Here is a 21,107-nt window from a genome sequence, read left to right as displayed (position 1 = left end):
ACCTATACCAGCCAATCAACGTGGGCCATGTGATTTCATATTCTATTTCTGCAATAAGATCAAATGATATACCTTCTCCTAAAACAGAACTGTATGATTAAAAAAACTATAGTAAACCAACACCTTCTCTTCTCCTGTTAGTTTTAGGTTGGAGCGCGAAGCAACCTCAGAAGAAATGCTATGGACTCTATATTTAAAAACCATGAACCTTTGATTATTCAGAGAGCTATTGTCTATAAACAGATATACATACAGAGGGGAACTAAGAATGAAAAAAATGGTACTATACCGATAAAGAAATTTGAAGATATTGGTTTATGATCTATTGTCTGGTTAAGTTCTTTAGCAGAAATACATGTATATTGGTACTAAACCTGAATCAGAGAGCAACGATGGCCCACTGTACTTAAACTAACGAATGCCCAAAAGAAAGCTGGTTATTTGCACTTTTTCATGAGAGATGTACAATATTTGCACATATAATCAATGACTGTTAATTGACTATATTAACTCATGAACTTTCAACATGATATCTAAGAGTACTGACTTTAGGTACGCGATTTTTTCTATGTCTGTGAACAATAAAGTTAAAAATGATGAAAAAAAAATGTGGATACACCTTTAAAAGGTGGTGTGGGAGGAACGCGGGTCATGTGACCAAGAACAACCAGGGTTGTTCGAAACGCGTTGTCCTCGATCGCTTGCTGTGCCTGAATAAAACACCTGAAAGGACTACGGGCTTGTCTGAATTCTTTTTGCTTACCGTAATTCTACTGTTCTATATATATATATATATATATATATATATATATATATATATATATATATATATATATATTACCTACTGGCGATAGCCAGTAGGTACATATAGTTAGGATTATTTCTCTATGGAACTTTTGAAAATTCTATGTCTAATAACTTTGGCGTTTGTGGACGGAATCGGCTGAAATTTTCAGGAAAATGGCACATTTTGTTTCTGAGCAGCCCCTGAAAATTTGGGGGGGGGTTCGTCAAGGGGGGGCCGAGAAAAAAGGGGGGTCCCAAAACGCGTTTTTCCCATGTTAATTTCCATATGGCGTTTGGCCTCACTTTTAGCTCGAACGGCTGAATGAATTTGCACGAAACTTGGCAAAATTGTAGGGACTGTTAGCCCGATGTGCCTTTGCTGGGTCTCAATATATGTGCTCCAGTGGATTTTGAGAAATTAACGTTTTAAAAAATGTATATATCTGTGACAGCGTCCCAGATAGCGCTCCAGATCGCGTACTTTTCGCGTCACGGAGCTTTGCGAAGTGATGCTGATTGGCTCTCCGGTGTCTGTCAACATTCTAAACAGTCCGGTGCGGCCGCCATCTTGTCTCTCGGTAGGATCGAGAGACAAGAAGAGGTGAAAAACGAAGGGGGAATTTAATGAAAGGGGGCTAGGTAGACCCCTCTTGACCCCCTAGGAATGATGTTGGGGTTATTAAAGGGTCGCAAACTAACGGCTGAATGGATTTGCTCGATCGATTGAGCTAGCCGGATCAGGCAACAAAAAGTATAAAATAGTTATGTAATTAGTTATTTAATAAAATGTTTTACCCTGTTACTTTGCTGGTGTGTTGTATATATTTATAATATTTGCATAGAGTTTATCGTTATTTTGGGCGGAGTGGGTGGCGGAGCCGAGCAGTCTTGCAGCCATCATGGTGTGGAGCTCAGTTCATCTCACTAGTTTCGTATTTCTCATGAAGGGTTGTTCCTAATGTTTCTATTTTAGCGAGGTCAAAAAGAGATCCCATTAGTGGCCTACTGATTTTGCTTGATTATTTTTGTTTTTTACACGATTTTTCACTATCTGCAAAGACTAAACATAGTATTGCGGCTTTGTGCTTGTTAGTAAATAGAGAATGAACCAAAGAGAATAAATTCTAAAATAGTAAATGCTTGGATAACAATCAATCAAATGGAGAGACAAGCAGGCACGATGGATTACAACGGGGGCAAAGGCCTGCGTTAACTACCCTTCACTATCTGCAAAGAGAGAGCACTTCTAAGAGAAAAGAGGGGGGGGGAGGGGCAGCATTCAAAGCACATCAGCGTGCATAAACACGAAAATGTTTTTACCTATCACGTACTTGACATTTGACAGCTTTTGATATTTGCTATTAAAAAACCATTGAAATTCAATGAAAAAACCATAGGTTTTAGCCCATATATAGTTAGGGATTAGCATTTACAAAACCTTGAAAATTCACTGAAAAAACCATAGGTTATAGACCATATATAGTTAGGGATTAGCATTTACAAAACCTTATTTTACTCGCATAAAACCATTGAAATTCGCATATATAGTTAGTTGCGCTAACTATATATCGCGCACCCGCAATCCACTGCTGATGATGTCACATATTACATCATAATGGAGAAGATTGTCAACAGACAGCTAACCCACTACCTCGAAGACAACAACATCCTGGACCCATCCCAGTCCGGCTTTCGCAGCTACCACAGCACCGAGACGGCTCTCATCGCCGCCACAGACGACATCAGGATCCTAATGGACAAAGGAGAAATAGCCGCTCTCATTTTTCTGGACCTATCGGCAGCCTTCGACACGGTCTGCCACTGTACCCTAACAGCACGCCTCCATGACGCCAGAATCCAAGAGAATGCTCTGGCCTGGACCACATCCTTCCTCTTCAGCAGAACCCAGAGCATCCGCCTCCCACCCTTCTGCTCCAAGACCACCAAGATCATCTGCAGCGTTTCACAGGGATCATCCGTCAGCCCGACGCTGTTCAATATCTACATGGCACCACTCACCCACGTCGTACGACAACATAGCCTCAACATCATCTCCTACGCCGACTACATCCAGCTGATCATATCCCTCACCAAAGACCCGCACACTGCCAAAGCCAATCTCCACAGAGGAATGAAGGACATCGCCGAATGAATGAAAGACAGCAGGCTGAAGCTGAACTCAGACAAGACGGAAGTCCTCGGCCCCACCCCCTCAGCCTGGGATGATTCCTGGTGGCCAACATCACTAGGGACAGCCCCAGAACCCACCGACCATGCACGCAACCTGGGGGTCATCCTCGACTCCGCCCTCTCCATGATCAAGCAGGTCAACGCCGTCTCAGCTTCATGCTTCCACACCCTCCGAATGCTCCGCAGGATCTTCAAATGGATCGTCTCCGACATGAGAAAAACCGTGACCCAGGCCCTCGTCACCAGCAGACTGGACTACGGGACTGCCCTCTACGCAGGAACAAGAACCAAGCTCCTGAGACGGCTGCAACGCATCCAAAACGCCTCAGCATGACTGATCCTCGATGTCCCCCAATGTAGCCACATCACACCCCTCCTGAGAGGTCTGCATTGGCTCCCTGCTAACAACAGGATCACCTACAAACTCCTCATCCATGCACACAAAGCCCTACACAACACCGAACCATCATACCTAATGACCGACTCAGCTTCTACACCCCCACCGCAGCCTCCGCTCTGCCAACCTCGCCCTCGCCACAGTTCCAAGCTTCAGGAAAACCACCGCCTGTGGCAGATTCTTCTCCTACCTGCACGCCAAGACCTGGAACACTCTTCCTACCGGCCTAAGACAGACCCAGGACCTGCTGGCCTTCAGAAGACTTCTCAAAACCTAGCTTTTCGATCAGTAGCAGCCTCCCCCTCCTCCCCCCTCCACCCCAGCACCTTGAGACCCTCACAGGTATGTAGCGCGCTTTACAAGTGGAAATGATTGATTGAAAATCACTGAAAAAAACCTTGGATTTCAGGCAGGTTATACTTTGGAATTATCATTTAAAAAACCTTTGAAATTCAGTGAAAAAAACCATAGGTATCAAGCAGGTCATAGTTAGGAATTATCATTTTAAAAAACCATTGAAATTCACTGAAAAAAACATAGGTTTCAAGCAGGTTATAGTTAGGAATTATCATTTAAAAAACCTTAGAAATTCACTGAAAAAACCATAGGTGGTAGGGCTGTTATAGTTAACTGGACATTTCACTCATACAAAACCATTGAAATTCCTGTTATCGATAGTTGTACTAACTGTAACTCTTGCGCCCGCAATCCACCGCTGATGATGTCACATATTACATCCTTCATGACATGGTCAGTGACATCACTGATGACATCACTGATGACATCTCAAATTACATCACTGATGACATCATCCACGTGGCAATCTGATACACCTCATCATACACTAGTATAATCCTTCATCACTTACTGTAAAATACAGAGTATCATATTTGCATCCATTGACACACCAATACAAGTATCTAAAACCCACTCAGTGATTACTCGATCTACACACACATCTAATCAATTACGTATAGATTCACTCATACATGCTGTCAATGATCAATAGAACATTATCAAATATACTAATACATCTATATTGACATTACACACCAGCACACATCGTATTTACTCATGCAGTCATCCTAGTCACTTATGAAAATAATGGATCATGCTTATATTTACTCAGCTACACACTTATACAAAGTCCACTTCATTTATTCATATTGATAGTAACTCATACTTAGTGTGTTATAAAATCACTATTACAAGTATACAGTTATCCATACAGTCACTCATGCAATCACTGAGTCTTATGTATACTTATTTATATACAACAAATGCCACATACACTACCTTTTATTATTCTAGTTTGTTGGACATGTACCATTGAGAGATATATTTGCTCATCAGAACATCCATAAACATATTCACTAACCCAAACAACTATTATAACATGTAGTCTCAACGTCATATACCTACTGAACTTGGACACATCTTTGGACAATCACAGACCCCCCACCGAACCACACACAGATTCACTCTCCCATACAAATAATCAGTTAACTAACCAATAACTAATATAGACTTTCACATAGCTAGTAACCAACTGGTGCAGCAATTTACACAACAACTGACAAAATAATACAGATATTCACACACTTTGGTCACTATCCAATATTTTTAGTGGGACACTATGAATTAGTCAAGTAAACAGTCAATCACACTGCTACTAAATCCCCTCTCAAGATAGGAATATGTTCACTGATTCTGAAATGCAGATTGCTATTTATATACAACTTGATTTCCTGTCCCTGCGACCTACGATACGTCGGAATGACTACTCGGAAAATCAAACAGCGGATATGCGAGCATCGGAGCAACGTCAGATGCAAGAAAACAACCACTAAAATGAGTCGGCATTTTCTTAACAGTAACCATACCACTAACGACCTTAGGTGGACTGTAATAGAACAAGTGAGCGGCACCTGCAACCTGGCAAACAGACTCTTTGAAAAAGAGCAACGCTGGGTCTACAGACTGGGCACCCACCACCATGGTCTTAATGATGAAATTCCCTGGAACTCAATATTCAAATGACTTAAAACTTTACGTAGCTAACAGTGACGAGGCTGACCTCATTCCTCTTGGTGAAGGGGGCTCTCCTTGCCTGTCTGAAATACAACTAGGGATAAATTATTTGGAAACTGCTGGTCAGGCTACCCCCCAGCCCAATCAACTTACCAAGATCCTTTACCCACTCGATAAATTGGAACTTGTGGATTTACAATCCTACCCTATCTAACTTGCCAACAAACATGGTCGCTATTTGCCTACGGCCAGTCTTTACATTTTGACACACCATTACATTTGTATATACAATAGTACTCTGGCATAGTCATGGCTCATTAATTAATAAAGAAAACCGCAATGCAGCGCTCACCCTGCCTCTCTGTCTCTTAGCCTATACTCTGCCCACAACAATGACGTACAGACGTGTCTGTTTGACTGACAGCAACGGGCTGACGTGTCTGTTCATCGGCTCTTGACACCTGCGCTCTGCCGTTGAGATGAGAGACTTACAGCTTGATCCGCTGTCTAACCGCTGCCATTTAGCAGTGCGCATGTCGCCGGTTCACACTACAATTGATATTGCGCTGTATTGAGTCAAATTAGAGCGGCCGACTGTATATTCATATGTACACGCTATGATTGAGTCGAGAACGTAACTCTGCGAATGGCTTGTTCACCACTGCAAGCCAGCTACCGAAACGGCAAGACTGCGAGTAGTAATTGAAGCATACCGCATAGTCTGCTTCATGGGCTCACGCCGCAACTTTTGTTCATGTTCAATGGACAATAAAGTGTTTACTTCGATTGAGGGCTGATTGACACTCCATAGCTTAGATTTCATTCTAATGACGCGAAGGTTCGAGTCACACATACCCTGCGCAGCCATAGGTGAACTATGGCAAACCCACCCCTAAGACGTCAGAAGCACGCCCACTGACGACACTAGGCACGCCAAACCTGGAAACCCGGTGAGGGAAACGACATGGCTTTTTAAACATCGCAACCGGCCCCGCATTCTATCTTCAGGGTCCGGATCGAGGGAGAAGCTAGGTTCCACACGGGTGCCAGGCTTTGAGGGCGTAAGTCTTGCCTGACAATGCTCGTGATCACGCTGCTAAACTGAGCTAAGTAACCTTTCCTTAATCGTACTACTCTGCTGTTTTTTGCATCTAGGGTGTGCCGAGTAAGCCTTCACCCCCCTCCTGAGACCCATGGTGCACGTAGCATCATAAAAAAAGTGAGACAATTTTTAATCTTAGGTTTTCAATTGTTGTGGGGTCACTGACCTTTGGTCCATTGATCCGACGACATGAGGACACTTCGCCTGATTTTAACCTTTTTACCAACTAGCCACATATAGCACACCACTAGTTCACCCCACCCCTGAGTATTAGCGGTATCTTCCTTAGGGGTAGTTTGGTTGGTGATAACTATACTATCTAATTGCCATCCACAATGACTTGCCACAGACTTGGAGCACCGAAAAATATACGTTCATAGACCAACAACTAAATGTTTGTTTTGTCTTTTATGTATGTTTGTTTCTTCCTTTCTAGGTGCGGTAATCCTCCTAAACCAGGAGTCATTGTGAAAGAGCAGATGCTCTTTCCTTTTTGCACTTTTTCACTTTAAAAAAAGAAAAAAAAATCACTTTCACGTCCCTAGGTCAGGGTGAGCCTTAGGGTGCTCATACCGCCAGGGTTTATCACATTATACTAGTCCTGAAGAATGCCTGGTAAACTTACACCGTTTCGTAGGCTGAAACATGTCGACTGATATTACGAATTAATCTGGAATTAACCAAACAATTAACTTTTGGCCAAATTCCCAAACACATAGCTTTTTATCCGTGTCTTAGTGATCTACTAATAAAATTTTTTTTTCTTTTGATACTCATAAGAAACTCTTAATTTATTCTCACTGCACGCTTCTTTCACTAAACCAGCTCCGCCGTAGTCTGGCGTCGCAGCACACCAATAAGGCACTCGGCCTTTTTGGTGGGGCCCTATGATGAAGCATGACACCGACCAGGTCGGTGTGTGAGGGATTTCTTACCTACCCAAGTCGGGCCAGGTAGTGTTCTTTCTTGTTTTGTTCCTTTAGTGTGGTTTCCCAAAACACCACTGACCTCTCTTTTTTTGTTGATATATTTATATAATAATACATATTTAAATATCAAACCAAACCACTTTCACTGGATGATGTAATCAGTGATGTCATTTGAGATATCATCAGTGATGTCACTGACCATGTCATGAATGATGTAATATGTGACATCATCACCAGTAGATTGCGGGCTCAAGAGTTACAGTTAGTACAACTTACTATAACGGAGGAATTTCAATGGTTTTGTATGAGTGAAATGTCCCGCTAACTATAACACCCCTAAACCTATGTTTTTTTCAGTGAATATATATATATATATATATATTCATTGAAAAAACCATAGGCTTCAGGGGTGTTATAGTTAGCTGGACATTTCACGCATATAAAACCATTGAAATTCCTCCTTTATAATTATATGTATATATTAACTAAAGCCGTTTGCCAGTAGGTAGTTATAGTTAGGACCGAGATTCCATAGGAAAAGCATTTTTTGTTTTGCTTTTAACTTTGGCGTCATTTGATGAATCTTCATGAAATTTCCAAAATTAATTCCTTGTTCATATCAGCTCCTATGTTGAAAGTTTGGGGGTGAGTCAAGGGGGGCAAGGAATAAGGGGAGTTCGAAAACGTGTTTTCTCCTTGTTAATTTCCATAGGAAATTAAAGACAAGGCTATAGGTCAAACGGGTGAACGGAATTACCCCAAATTTGGCATGGAGAAGGGTATTGGTCTAGAAAGCACGCTTTTGTTCATTTGGTGTAAATCCGTTCAGTAGTTTTAGCGAAATATCAAAATTTATAGATAACGATATTTGGGAATTCTGCCATCTGATTGGCTGAGGCGTTACGAGCACGAGCTTGCCGATTGGCTGCGAGCAGTGCGAGTGATTGCAACTAAGATGTGTTGGGCGCCATTTTGTGACTCGGTAGAAGTGAGTAAGGGGAGAAAGGTCAAAAAAAGTTGGAAAGAGGGTAGGAGTACTCTAACCTCTGTGGGGGAGTGCGAAGCAAAATAGTTACTGTTACCGGTCTGAAAGTGGGTGTTGGTCAGAGTGACATGGTGCTACACTTGGGTATGAAACCGAGAGCCTAAACCGTGAGGTTATTGCTGTAAAGTGATGTGGTCTTGTCTTTGTAGCATATGTGTGCAAGTAGTGTTAGTAGGCATTTATACCATACAGGGAATGGGAAGCGAACTACTGACCTCCATTGTGCTTTTATTCTATACCGGAATCGGGAGGCGAAATACTCACGCCTACCGGAGTGAAGATTTGGGAATGAAACCGAGGTGATTGCTGTAAAGGGATGGGCTCTGGGCGCTGTAGTATATATGTGCAAATAGTGTTAGTAGGCATTTATACCATATACTGAACTACTGACCAGTACTGTTTATTTATACTCTACCGGAATTGGGAAGCGAAGAACTCACACCTATCGGTGTGAAGAGTCGGGGATCAAACCGAGCTGTTTGGTGTAAATTGATGGGCTCTGGGCGCTGTTGGATGCTAGCCACTGTAGTATAAGTATGTAAGTAGTGTTAGCATACGATTATAGTATATAGGGAGTGGGAATCTAACTACTCACCCATACTGGTGTGAATATTCGGGGATTAAACAATAAGCCTAAACTGTGAGCTCATTGCTGTGAAGTGATGTGCTCTGGGCGCTGTAGCATACCTGTGGAAGTAGTGTTAGTTTGCGTTTATACAATACAGGGAGTGGGAAGCGAACTACTCACCCCTACCGTTGTCAAGACTTGTCGAGTGTTCTCATATATGCAATTAAATGTCCATGTGGACTGGTTTATGTTGGGCGCACCACAAGGAAGGTGAAGGTGCGGATGACCGAGTATAAATGCATGATACGTACTAAGAACATGAAATCTTGTTTAGAGGTACATTGGCAAGAATGTGGTCACACGATACCTCAATTAAGATTTACTGTGTTAGAGAGATTGGTGGAGAAACCACATGTTGATACAGTCAGATTGTTGGCGCAAAGAGAAACGTACTGGATAAAGTCCCTTAGGACGCTGATTCCCTATGGACTCAATGACAAGATTGAGATGATTTGCTTCCTGTAAAATTGTGTTGTAATAATGCTTGACATTAATTTGTTACTCTTTTGTATTAATATTATCATGTGACACTGAAATTCATGCTCATAAAATCTCACAAATATTCCTCGAAGGGTGTATGGTGTATGGGCACTTTTTATATAATGTATCTTATATACATGGTATTCCTTCAATTTTATTATAGATAAGAGTTATTCTATAGTTTATTTTATTAGAATTAGGATGAGCACCAAAGTATTGAGAATGGGTAATTTAATTTCGAGTCGTTTTGCACAGAGGCAAGTGTAAATAAACGCCATTTTGGATAAGTATAGATAGGTTTCCAGTCCGTTTACTATGTTTCCCCGGAGGGTGACGTCAGACGCCAAATACCGGCACTTTGACAATGAGTAAAATGATCGAGAGAGCAAGGGATTAACGTTAACGTTACGGATGAAGAAAATATAGGTAAGGAGTGACATCGTAGAACGGCAGAGTACTTAATTTTCAGCTTCATTGAACAAACGGGTTGCAAGCATTACATGGCGATTTTATTGTTACTTTTCAGACGAAAGAAGGAGACTCAACCGAATTATAGTTAATGAAATCTCCAACAGCATACAGATAAATAAGTGCGTACGGGTGCTATGGATATACGATCAAGTTAGTCCAGATTTAATAAATCCAGCTATTCATGAACCGCGTTATTTTTTACAGAATAAAGGCACGAACATATTATATTTTCTGGTGCAAAACGTTTATCCGGCTCGATTGTTGATAGTGAAGGTAGGAGTGTCTATAAATTCTGGGGCATGTTTTAAGCACTAGGAGAAAGACACGGCTTGTTTTTGTGTTTGGGGGTAGTTTGCTTTGGACACGGCCATCACAGGGTGTGGTTTTAATTTTTGGCTGTTTTCAGCATTATTCTTTGGTTTCTAAGTTGATAGGTGAACTTTTGTGAGCATGATTATTGATTTCAAATGGTAAATGATAACCTACACGATGATTTTCTGGTTTCTGTTAAAATAGATTGAATCTTATAATGCATTTTTGATTATTAATTGTGAAACAACTCATGACTTTGCCTTATATGTGATAGAATTTTATGTTATTTTTATAACATTCCCCTGACGAAGGTGCATACCGAAATACATTGGGATATGTCTTCAGTTGTTGATTTATGGAGAGTTGTTTGAAGAGTTTAAACAATCACATTGGATGATGGAATAAGAAGAATAAAAACAGTTTTTTGAAGAAGGAAAACTCAAACATCGTCCTATGACATTTTTGATTTCTGTTTAGCTTTCAGTTTGATTATCATGATCATATAATGTTACGAATAGCATTTATGTGTTTAATTTTTGGTGAACAACTATTTTGAAAAATCTGCATGTTTCGTTTGGATTGAAAATATGTATGAATAATTAGAAAACAGAGCATCACGTAATAGTGAGGTAGTGGATAGTGCACCCCATTACACAGGTTTCTGTGTTTTTTTCATTTATATTTATTTGACTGGGGCTAGTCAAGATATGGGTCTGCACCGGATGTAATTGTAAATACATTTTAGTTTAAAGTGATTAAGAAAGGAGTGCAAATTATTATCATTGTGTACTTGATAATCTGTGCCACATGGGATGTCAAACACTTGTGACTTTATCATTAGATATGTCTCTATGAAAAAGAAACAATCAAGCCCTTCTACCACAGAACGTCTGGCAAACGTAAAGATGTTGGAACATTCCTATTATATTTTTAAATCAGAGAGTGCTTATCAGATTCAGAACTCGTTAATACTAAACTTCATTTTAATAAGGTATCTATGGATAATGCTTCACATTATTTATTAACATCTAGTGCTTAATGTTATGGTGGTCAAAACAATTCAAGCAAACTGTTAAAACCATCTTAAAGTCAAAAATAATAAACTAAAAATTTAATCCATCATAGATACACCAAAACATATAGATTCGAAATCTTAGATGAGTTTGTCCAATTTCACAAATTATTGTATATGGCAGAATATTTGCCTTCTATTTCTGACATCATTCAATGCCTTTCTACTATCCAAAACCCTTCTGACACTCAACATGAGTTTGAAATGTTAGAGTTTGACATGACACAAACAGAATTTCGAGCTGCATTGAACATACTTTAAAAAGATAAAGCCCCGGGTCCAAATGGATTCACAGTCAAATGTTTAACACATTTTGCTCCCTTATTTCTCCCAAAGTTACAGACTCTCATAACCTCTTTTTCACATTCACAGAAATCTTCTGGATCCTTTATGGGTGCTTTTATTTACCTTATTCCAAAAGAGAGGAAAGATCTTCACTACTGCAAGAATTATAGACCTATTTCACAAGTCATTGTTGATTTGTAAGATGTTTTCTAAAGCTCTTGCTTTATGATTGGAATCCTATATCCCTAAACTGTTTGGTAAAGAACAATAAGGTTTTGCTAAAGGACAATACATTTCTGATAAAACCCGTCTATGTTTGACATCCTAACAAAATCTGCACATTTCCTTGAACCCCTTGCAGCAATTATCCTAGATGCAGAGAAAGCATTTGATCGGGTAACTGGATTTTTATTTTTTAAACACTGAAAGGGTTTGGATTTAGTCCAAAAGTTACATCTCTCATTTCCCTTCTTTAAGCATTCCCTCAAGCAGCCTTTTTGGCAACTTTCAAGTTGTATGAATCTATTTTATTCTATGCTCTCATGGATCTCAGAGCATTTCTAAGTTCCACTATTTGACACAATTGACCTATACTAATTAATAACAATCCCATCTATTGGAAATCCTGGAGAGAAAGGCTTAATTTGGGTCAAACAATATTTTGATCATAACACTCCCATTCCGTTTTCAGAAGTTCATATTCTCTATGGCCTTCCCTTTTCTTTTCAGCAAAAATGTCACCTCTCACAACTGCTCATGCTAAATTTCAATCTCTTCTTCTATCTGTTTCAACCTCTACTAATTAACTGAGCACACTTCTGCTTACAAATCTCAAGGCATCTACTATCTATTCTTATCTACATCCCTCCATTACTGATAAAGATAAATCAAGTGCAAAAATATCTTGGGAAAATGACTTACGAAAGGAGTGGTCCATTCCCTTCTAGGAAAAAATTGGATCAAAATTAGGAAGTTCTCTAGACTGGCAAACACCACACAAACATTTTTCTTTATATGTATCACTTACTTATCCTTTCTCCTATGGCTTTGTATATGATACATCCTGATCTCCCTGACCCATGCTGGACACGTTCTTCCGACATGCAGATTTATAACACTTTCTTTTCACTTGTCCCATCATTCATGATTTTTGGAAACAGGTTTGACCCAGATTACAGTACCTTTTTTGATTACGAACATCTTCGTAGTCAGTTTATTTAATGATTGGATCACCCACTCATACAATATACAAATATTAGACTTACTATTAGCAGTTGCATTTCAGAAGATCACCAAAAGTCAGAAATTATTTTACCAAGCATAGTGGTTTGCAGTTTGCCACACCATAGATTGGGCACAGAATATGTTCATCCAGTATAACTTGCAGGGGAACATTTAATATTGTGGTCTCCTGTACAAAACCATGCAAATTGATCTTTTGCACACACACCTCCTCAAGACGACATTCTTCAACCTCTCTGACTTTTCCCTTATTGATAATAACATTTTCCTATTCTGCTTAGTATTTTTTTATATGTATATATTGTATTAAATTATTTTATGCATTCACCAGACTCTTCATATCTTCCCCATGTATACCTCCTCCCTCTTCAAAAATGTATTCAGTTTCATAATTTCAAAACTATGTTTACTATACAATGTATTGCAATATATACTTGTGTTTAAGCTTACCTTTAATAAACTTGCCCTTGAAAACTTGGGCCAGATGCCAACAGATGTGGGACACCCCCGCGCCGCACGGCCACCAGCTGCTGCGTGTGCCCCTTGCCTGCCCTCTGCCTCGCTGCTGCCTCGTTTGCCGGCTGCCGCCGCTGCGAGTGTTTTTGCCCTTGTTTTGACGGTTTTTTGTGCTTGCTTGGTTTAACTTGGTTTAACTCTCTCTTTTTCCCCTGTTTTTGCGTTTATTTGTGCCTGTTTCATTGTATTTGCATTTTCCCCGTGTTTGCTCTCCTTCCTTGTTGTCCGCCTACCGCGCCGCCCCCCACCCTCCCTTCCCGCCACCGCCGCTTGTCCCCGCCCCTTTTTTGTCTTCTGTAACCCTCCCCGCTCCCGCCTCCCAGCTGCTCCGCCCACCCGCGCACTTTGCCTTAAATGGCGACCGTGCGAACGCGCAGCGGTCACGCGCAGCGGGCGCGCCGATTGTGCGCCGAAGGCGCGCCAAAGGTAAGCCCGTCTGCGCCCGTCCGCGACCGGATCGCGACCAGCGCCAGGACCCCTGGACCTCGAAGACCTCGACCTACCCGCCTGACGTACTCAGCCGCCACCCTCATCGCTCTCAACACCGGCCGACTCCGAGAATGCCACCAAGCCACTCCAAGACGCACCCACGGACCTTTCAGCTGCCACGCCTGCAAGTTCTCCTGCATCCGGACCAGCCCCGCACCAGCACCCGCCAAGTCGAACTCCAGCAGCACCCACCTCAAGTGCATCCTGCTCAACACCCGCTCCGTCCACAGACACGCCATCGAACTCTGGAACCTCCTAGACGCCACAGCCCCTGACGTTGCCTTCCTCACGGAGACCTGGATGAACGCCTCTTCAGCTCCCGACATCGCCATCGCTATCCCAGAGGGCTACAAGATCGTCCGGAGGGACCGAAACGCCAACCAGATGGGAGGAGGCATCGCCATCATCCACAGGAACACCATCCGTCTCACGACCAGCACCGACAACACCCTGACCAGCGCCGAACACCTGCATTTCCAGATCCACACCAACCCGAACACCACCCTCAGAGGCACCCTGATCTACCGACCCCCTGGACCACGCACGCAATTCAGCGAGGACATCGCCGACTTCATCAGCCCGCATGCCCTCCCCTCCGCTGACTACATCCTCCTGGGAGACCTCAACTTCCATCTGGAGAACAACAACGACCACAACACCAGCACCCTGCTCGACAACCTCGCCAACCTGGGACTCAAGCAACTGGTGTCCACCCCCACCCACCTCGCCGGACACACACTCGACGCCGTCTTCTCATCCAGCACAGACATCGACTTCAGCCACGCCACAGAGCTTCAATGGACGGACCACAGCTGCGTCCACTTCACCTTCAAGAGAACGACGACCCACCAACACCAGCAACAGACCGCCCGCAGAAGCTGGAACAAGATCACAGCAGACCAGCTCGCCACCTCCCTGAGCCAACACCCTCCTGCCAGCTCAGCGAACCCCAGCCAGGCCGCCGACAACCTCATGAAGTGGATCAGCAACTGCGCGGACGAACTCGCCCCGCTGAGGACCCCGCCTAGCAGACCCGGCAGCAAGAAGGCCCCATGGTTCACCGACGAACTCAAGAGCTCCAAGAAGAACTGCAGAGCCCTCGAGAAAGTCTGGAAAAGGGAACCGACACCGGACAACAGGACCTCCTACAAACTTGCCACCCGGAAACACCACCAGCTGATCCGCGCCGCCAAGAAAACAGCATTCAAGGACCGGTTGGACAACAACGCACACAACTGCAAGGAACTCTTCAACATCGTGAAAGAGCTTTCCAACCCCAGCGCAGGAAACAACGACATCACCCCATCGCAAGACCTCTGCAACTCCCTCGCCTCATACTTCCACAATAAGATCACGGACATACACAGCAGTTTCAACAACCAACCAATGCACACCACGACCGACCAGCCACCCCCCCCCACCACCACCCTCCACGCCTGGACCCCGATCAGCACCGAAGACACCATCCGCACGATGAACTCCATCCACTCCGGATCACCGACCGACCCCTGCCCTCACCACGTCTTCAACAAGGCCGACGCTGTCATCGCACCCCACCTGCGAGACATCATCAACACCTCCTTCGACACCGCCATCTTCCCTGAAAGCTGGAAACACGCCGAACTCAGCGCTCTACTCAAGAAACCAACAGCGGACCCCACCGACCTCAAGAATTACCGTCCCATCTCGCTTCTCCCGTTTCCAGCCAAAGTCATCGAGAAGACCGTCAACAAGCAGATGGCCGCCTTCCTCGAGACGAACGGATCCCTCGACCCCTCACAGTCCGGCTTCCGAGCCAAACACAGCACCGAGACCGCCCTCATCACCGCCACCGATGGCATCCGAGCCCTGATGGACAATGGAGAAACAGCGGCCCTCATCCTCCTAGACCTCTCCGCGGCATTCGACACGGTCTGCCACCGCACCCTAGTACGGCGCCTCAGCAACATCGGAATCCAGGACAAGGCGCTGGAATGGATCATCTCCTTCCTCGACGGAAGAACACAGAGAGTCCGCCTACCACCGTACAAGTCAGAGGCCTCCGAAGTCATCTGCGGCGTCCCCCAAGGATCATCCCTGAGCCCCACCCTCTTCAACGTCTACATGAGCCCCCTCGCGGCCATCGTACGCAAACACCACCTCAGCATAATCTCCTACGCCGACGACACCCAGCTGATCCTCTCCCTGACCAACGACCCCGCCGCCGCCAGAGCCAACCTGCACGAAGGGATGAAAGAGGTAGCCGAGTGGATGACGACCAGCCGTCTGAAACTGAACTCGGACAAGACGGAGGTCCTCATCCTGGGCTCCTCACCCTCCGCCTGGGACGACTCCTGGTGGCCTCCCGCCCTGGGCACCGCACCCAAACTGACAGACCATGCACGAAACCTGGGCTTCATCCTGGACTCCTCCCTCTCCATGACCAGGCAAGTCAACAGCGTCTCCTCGGCGTGCTTCAACATCCTACGCATGCTACGGAAGATCTTCTGGTGGATCCCCACAGAGACCAGGAAGACCGTCACCCAGGCCCTCGTCACCAGCCGACTGGACTACGGCAACGCCCTCTACGCCGGGACCACCGCCAAGCTCCAGAAGAGACTCCAGCGGATCCAAAACGCCTCAGCCAGACTCATCCTCGACATCCCACGATCCAGCCACATCTCCGGACATCTGAGAGACCTTCACTGGCTCCCCGTCAACAAGAGAATCACCTTCCGCCTCCTCACCCACGCACACAAAGCCCTACACGACCAAGGCCCGAGCTACCTCAACAGCCGAGTCAACTTCTACGCTCCCAAACGCCACCTCCGATCAGCCAACCACGCCCTCGCCGCCGTCCCCCGCATCCGAAGAGCGACTACAGGAGGAAGGTCCTTCTCCTACCTGGCCGCCAAGACCTGGAACTCCCTCCCGTCCGACCTGCGCCTGACCCAAGACCACCTCTCCTTCAGGAAGAAGCTGAAGACCTGGCTGTTCGAGCAGTAGCGGCACCCCCCCCCCCCCCCCCAGCGCCTTGAGACCCTACGGGTATGTAGCGCGCTTTATAAGTGTCACTGATTGATTGATTGATTGATTGAACAGATGATATCTTGTGTAGTCTGTATTTTTGGGTGGGCGCTAGGGGCTTTGTTATGTTTTTGATTATCATTATTGGCATAAACGTTATTGTTTATCATACCCTCCCCGCCTCACACACTGTAAATCCTAAAATATGAATTTCCTGGGGGTGAGTCCTGCTGTAAATTGTAGTGCCTTTGTGTAACCAGACCAACCCCTCCTACTATTTAAGAATGGTTACAATTTGTATGCAGACAATTACTTATTAAAAGCGCATCCTCTAACCTCATTGTTAATGCCACAATCATGACTTCAACATCATAGATCCCTCTCCTTAGTAGTTCAGCCTTGGTCTTGAGATTAGCTTCTCCATATAAATTTGGCGCCCTCGCTGATTCTAAGCTTACTTCTGTCCCTTCACTATTTTCATTTGCTGCCAATACACTTTGGGGGATATTCTCAACAATCGGCGAAAACAATTGCTAACCTCAGTTAGCGTGCGTTTTCTTATCGCTGTGTACCGCGTGAAATTATCACTGTGTTAGCGGCGTATTCACAACATGCCACTAACAGGCTATATTTTCAGGGAACGGAGATGAAAAGTGCTGCTAACATCAGCGCAAAGACGATAGGAAATCTGGCGCTAGCTGGCAAAAACTACCAGTAGGCCAATTAGCGGCAAAAAAACTCACATTAGCCAGCCCAACGTGAGTTTTGTTTGTCTCTTATGCAAAAAATAGCATATCAGTCAACATCCAATAGAAACTAGGTAAAGAAACAACAAAATGCAGAATGGAGCAACCTGGGCCAAGTGCAGCACACATCCACAACCCCTGCAAGCCACCCAACATCCAGGATGACCAGAATGAGAACCCGGAAGCCTCGCTGGACCTGCGTCTGGAGCCTGGATGCCTCGCTGGACCTTTGTCTGGAGCCTGGATGCCTCACTGGGCCTATGTCTGGAGCCTGGATGCCTCATTCGACCTGCATCTAGAGCCTAGATGCCTCCCTGGACCTGCGTCTAGAGCCTGGATGCCTTGCAGGACCTGTGTCCGGAGACTGGATGCCTTGCTGGACCTGCGTCTGGAGCCTTTATGCCTTGTTGGATCTGCGTCTGGAGCCTGGATGCCTTGCTGAACCTGCGTCTGGAGCCTGGATGCCTTGCTGGATCTGCGTCTGAAGCCTGGAGGCCTCGCTGGAACTGCGTCTGGAGCCTGGATGCCTCGCTGGACTTGTGTCTGGAGCCTGGAGTACGATGCGGAGGAGCTGTGGAGTCGATGAGCCATGGTGGAAGACATTGAGGTGTGATGAACGCCTGTGCCTGGTGGTGAAGTCTGGCCTGTGTGATAGGACCACCTTGTGCACCTTGGAGCTGTTAATAGTAGAGGCACTCCTGCGCCCAAATGTAGGGAGGTCTGCATCGCATACTACGATCCACCACTACACTGGGGTGCACGGAGGGGATTACCAATGGTGGTTGCCGCCTCTCTGCATCACAGGCCAGATGATGTTGGGCTGGCTGGATGCTGTGGAGGGTGAGGCTCCTGAGCTGTGCCAAATGTGTGTGGCGGCAGTGCTGCAACTTTACGCCTAAGGGGGCACTACTGCATTAACTGCATTGGGAGGTCCACCAGCAGACTTGGAGGTGACTGCTGTACCCTAGCTTGAAAAATCCCACCTGGCTGAGTCTCCTGCTGGCTGAGTCACATATTTGGAGAGAGTGCAGCAGATTGCACCACAGTGTCAATGTCCAGGTAAGGAGAAGGTGGGATGCGTATCCCAGGATGCCTGGGGGTCAAGTCGTCCAGGCCTAGCACATGTAGATGACGCACAACCAGTGGCGGCTCATCCACTATGGTGGAAGAGGATCACCCCACTGCTTTCAAGCTGTGCGGAGGAGGAACAATCATCACATTATGATACCTTACTGATGTAACCGTGCTATGTTTCCTTTGCTTAGGACTGCTCCAAGCACGGGGCAAGGCATGGGCAGATTGGCATGACCAGTCAAGCTTGCAATGACTGTTTGCTCCCAGGCCACCCAAAGCAGTCATGCACACTTCTCTGTTCATAATGCAGGCTGCATTACAGCCTGCATGTAGAACATGCCCACCCCTCCAGCCCCTGGCTGCATGTCTTGTCCTGTTGCCAATTACCAATTTGCGCACTGTGATTGGCTCTGGGGATAGAGCCTGACTGCCTACTACCTGTTCCTGGAAGCAGGAAAGCAGGAGCAACAAAGACACAGGACCCGGCTTTGAAGTAAGAATTACCTTATTGAAATATTTACAACCCCAGCTCACACACACATCCTGGCATCTACCCCACATCCAGTGTTCCGTCAAGCATTTACCATCTCACAGCTGTCCACCCCCCCAGCACTTCTCAATGGCGGCCGCTGAGCACCCATGCACAGTGAGCGTACCACTCGTGTGCCAAAGGCACGTACATGGTAGTGACATATGCCATAATATTGCATTCCATTCCAATGCATACTAATACTAGGCACATTGCAACAGTAGAGTAGGTGTTGCGTAGCGGAGACATTAATATCACTATTCCCACTTCAGTGAGTGCAACCCAAAACTAACCTTTGCACCCCAAGTCCAACGTTAATTCTTGAATTCCTGTTTGAGCCCCCATAACAAACAATAAATTAAGATTTGACCCAAATGCACACCCCAGTGTTCATATTTGACCCAAATGCATATCCCAATTTTCATATTTGCACCCAAATGCACACCCCAATGTTCATATTTTACCCCAAACCACACCGCAATTTTCATATTTTACCTGAAAACACCCCCCAATTTTCATATTGTACATCTGAAACCCATACCCACCCGTAAAACTTTAAATTACCCCATTACTGACCTCCCAATGCATTTTAATCAAATGCGATGTAAAGGCACCTGTGTCTAAGTTGCGTTTTTAACAATGTACTGCCTGCATTGTAATGGTCGTCTCCCATGCCAAAGGCAACCAATAGGCTACGCCATTTCCACCCGTCAGTCCCTGGGCCATGCTCAGCACCAAGGAGCCTTTCTCTTGGACACTCCCCCGCTACAACGCAAGCACCCTCCTCGTTATAAACCCTGGATGCCACCTTGCCTGCAAGGAGCAACCTCTGCTCCGGACTGGACATCGCCATTGCCATCAATAACGGCTGCAAAATCAACTGCAATGAGCACCCCAACCATTAAGGAGGAGGCATTGGTATCACCTACAGAAGCACACTCCGACTGACCATACACTCTAATGACCCAAGGGTGACCATGGACCACCTAACTTCCAGATCCGGACCATGCCCAAGCACATCCTCTGTGGCACCCTCATGTGCAGGCCCCTTGGGCCGTGGCACCCCATTCTCCAATTCCATTTTCGACCTCATTTCACCCCAGGGTCTCCCATTCACCAACAACATCCTACTTGATGAACTCAAGTTCCACCTGGACAATCCCAGTGACCAAGACACCACCCCTTCCTGGGGAAGGTCCCCTACATCGGACGCATCAGACGCAAGTCACCTCGACAAGCCACATAGCAGGACACAAGATCGAGCATATCACCTCCACCAGCGGGAACTTTAACTGCAGTCGCAACACCAGATTCTCCTGGACCAACCATCAATCTGTCATTACTTACGTCATGGAGCGCTGTCTAATGAATACAGCGCATCCATGTTGTTGCAAGAAGGGCATAGTGAGTAGTGTTGCAGCGCTGTCTTGTCCAAGTGCTGCAACACTTTTCATGACTGGGGCCCAGGAATGCGCACTATCTTATTGATGGTGCGCATTCCTGCACTGTAATTTTGTTGCAGGACAGCGTTGCAACATTGCTTGCAGCGCTGTCCAGCACCAAAACCTGCTGAAGCAAGTGGTATCCCCATTTTTAAGACCAGCTATTTTCTGCTCATAAGTAAATGGCTCTAACTGCAGTTACTGACATTTTTGGGGGGCTTCAGGACTTCAAGGATCCCCTTGTGAATATGGAGAAGTGGGTTTTGAGGCTGTTTTTGCACGGGAACACCTCTCCCCCGCATATAATGAACGCTAACAAAAATAGCAATCTTTAT

The sequence above is a fragment of the Lissotriton vulgaris genome, chromosome 2_1, assembly GCF_964263255.1.
Source record: "Lissotriton vulgaris chromosome 2_1, aLisVul1.2, whole genome shotgun sequence".
NCBI lineage: Eukaryota > Metazoa > Chordata > Amphibia > Caudata > Salamandridae > Lissotriton > Lissotriton vulgaris.
The sequence above is the reverse complement of the archived record's forward strand: the minus strand, read 5'-3'. Positions refer to the sequence as shown.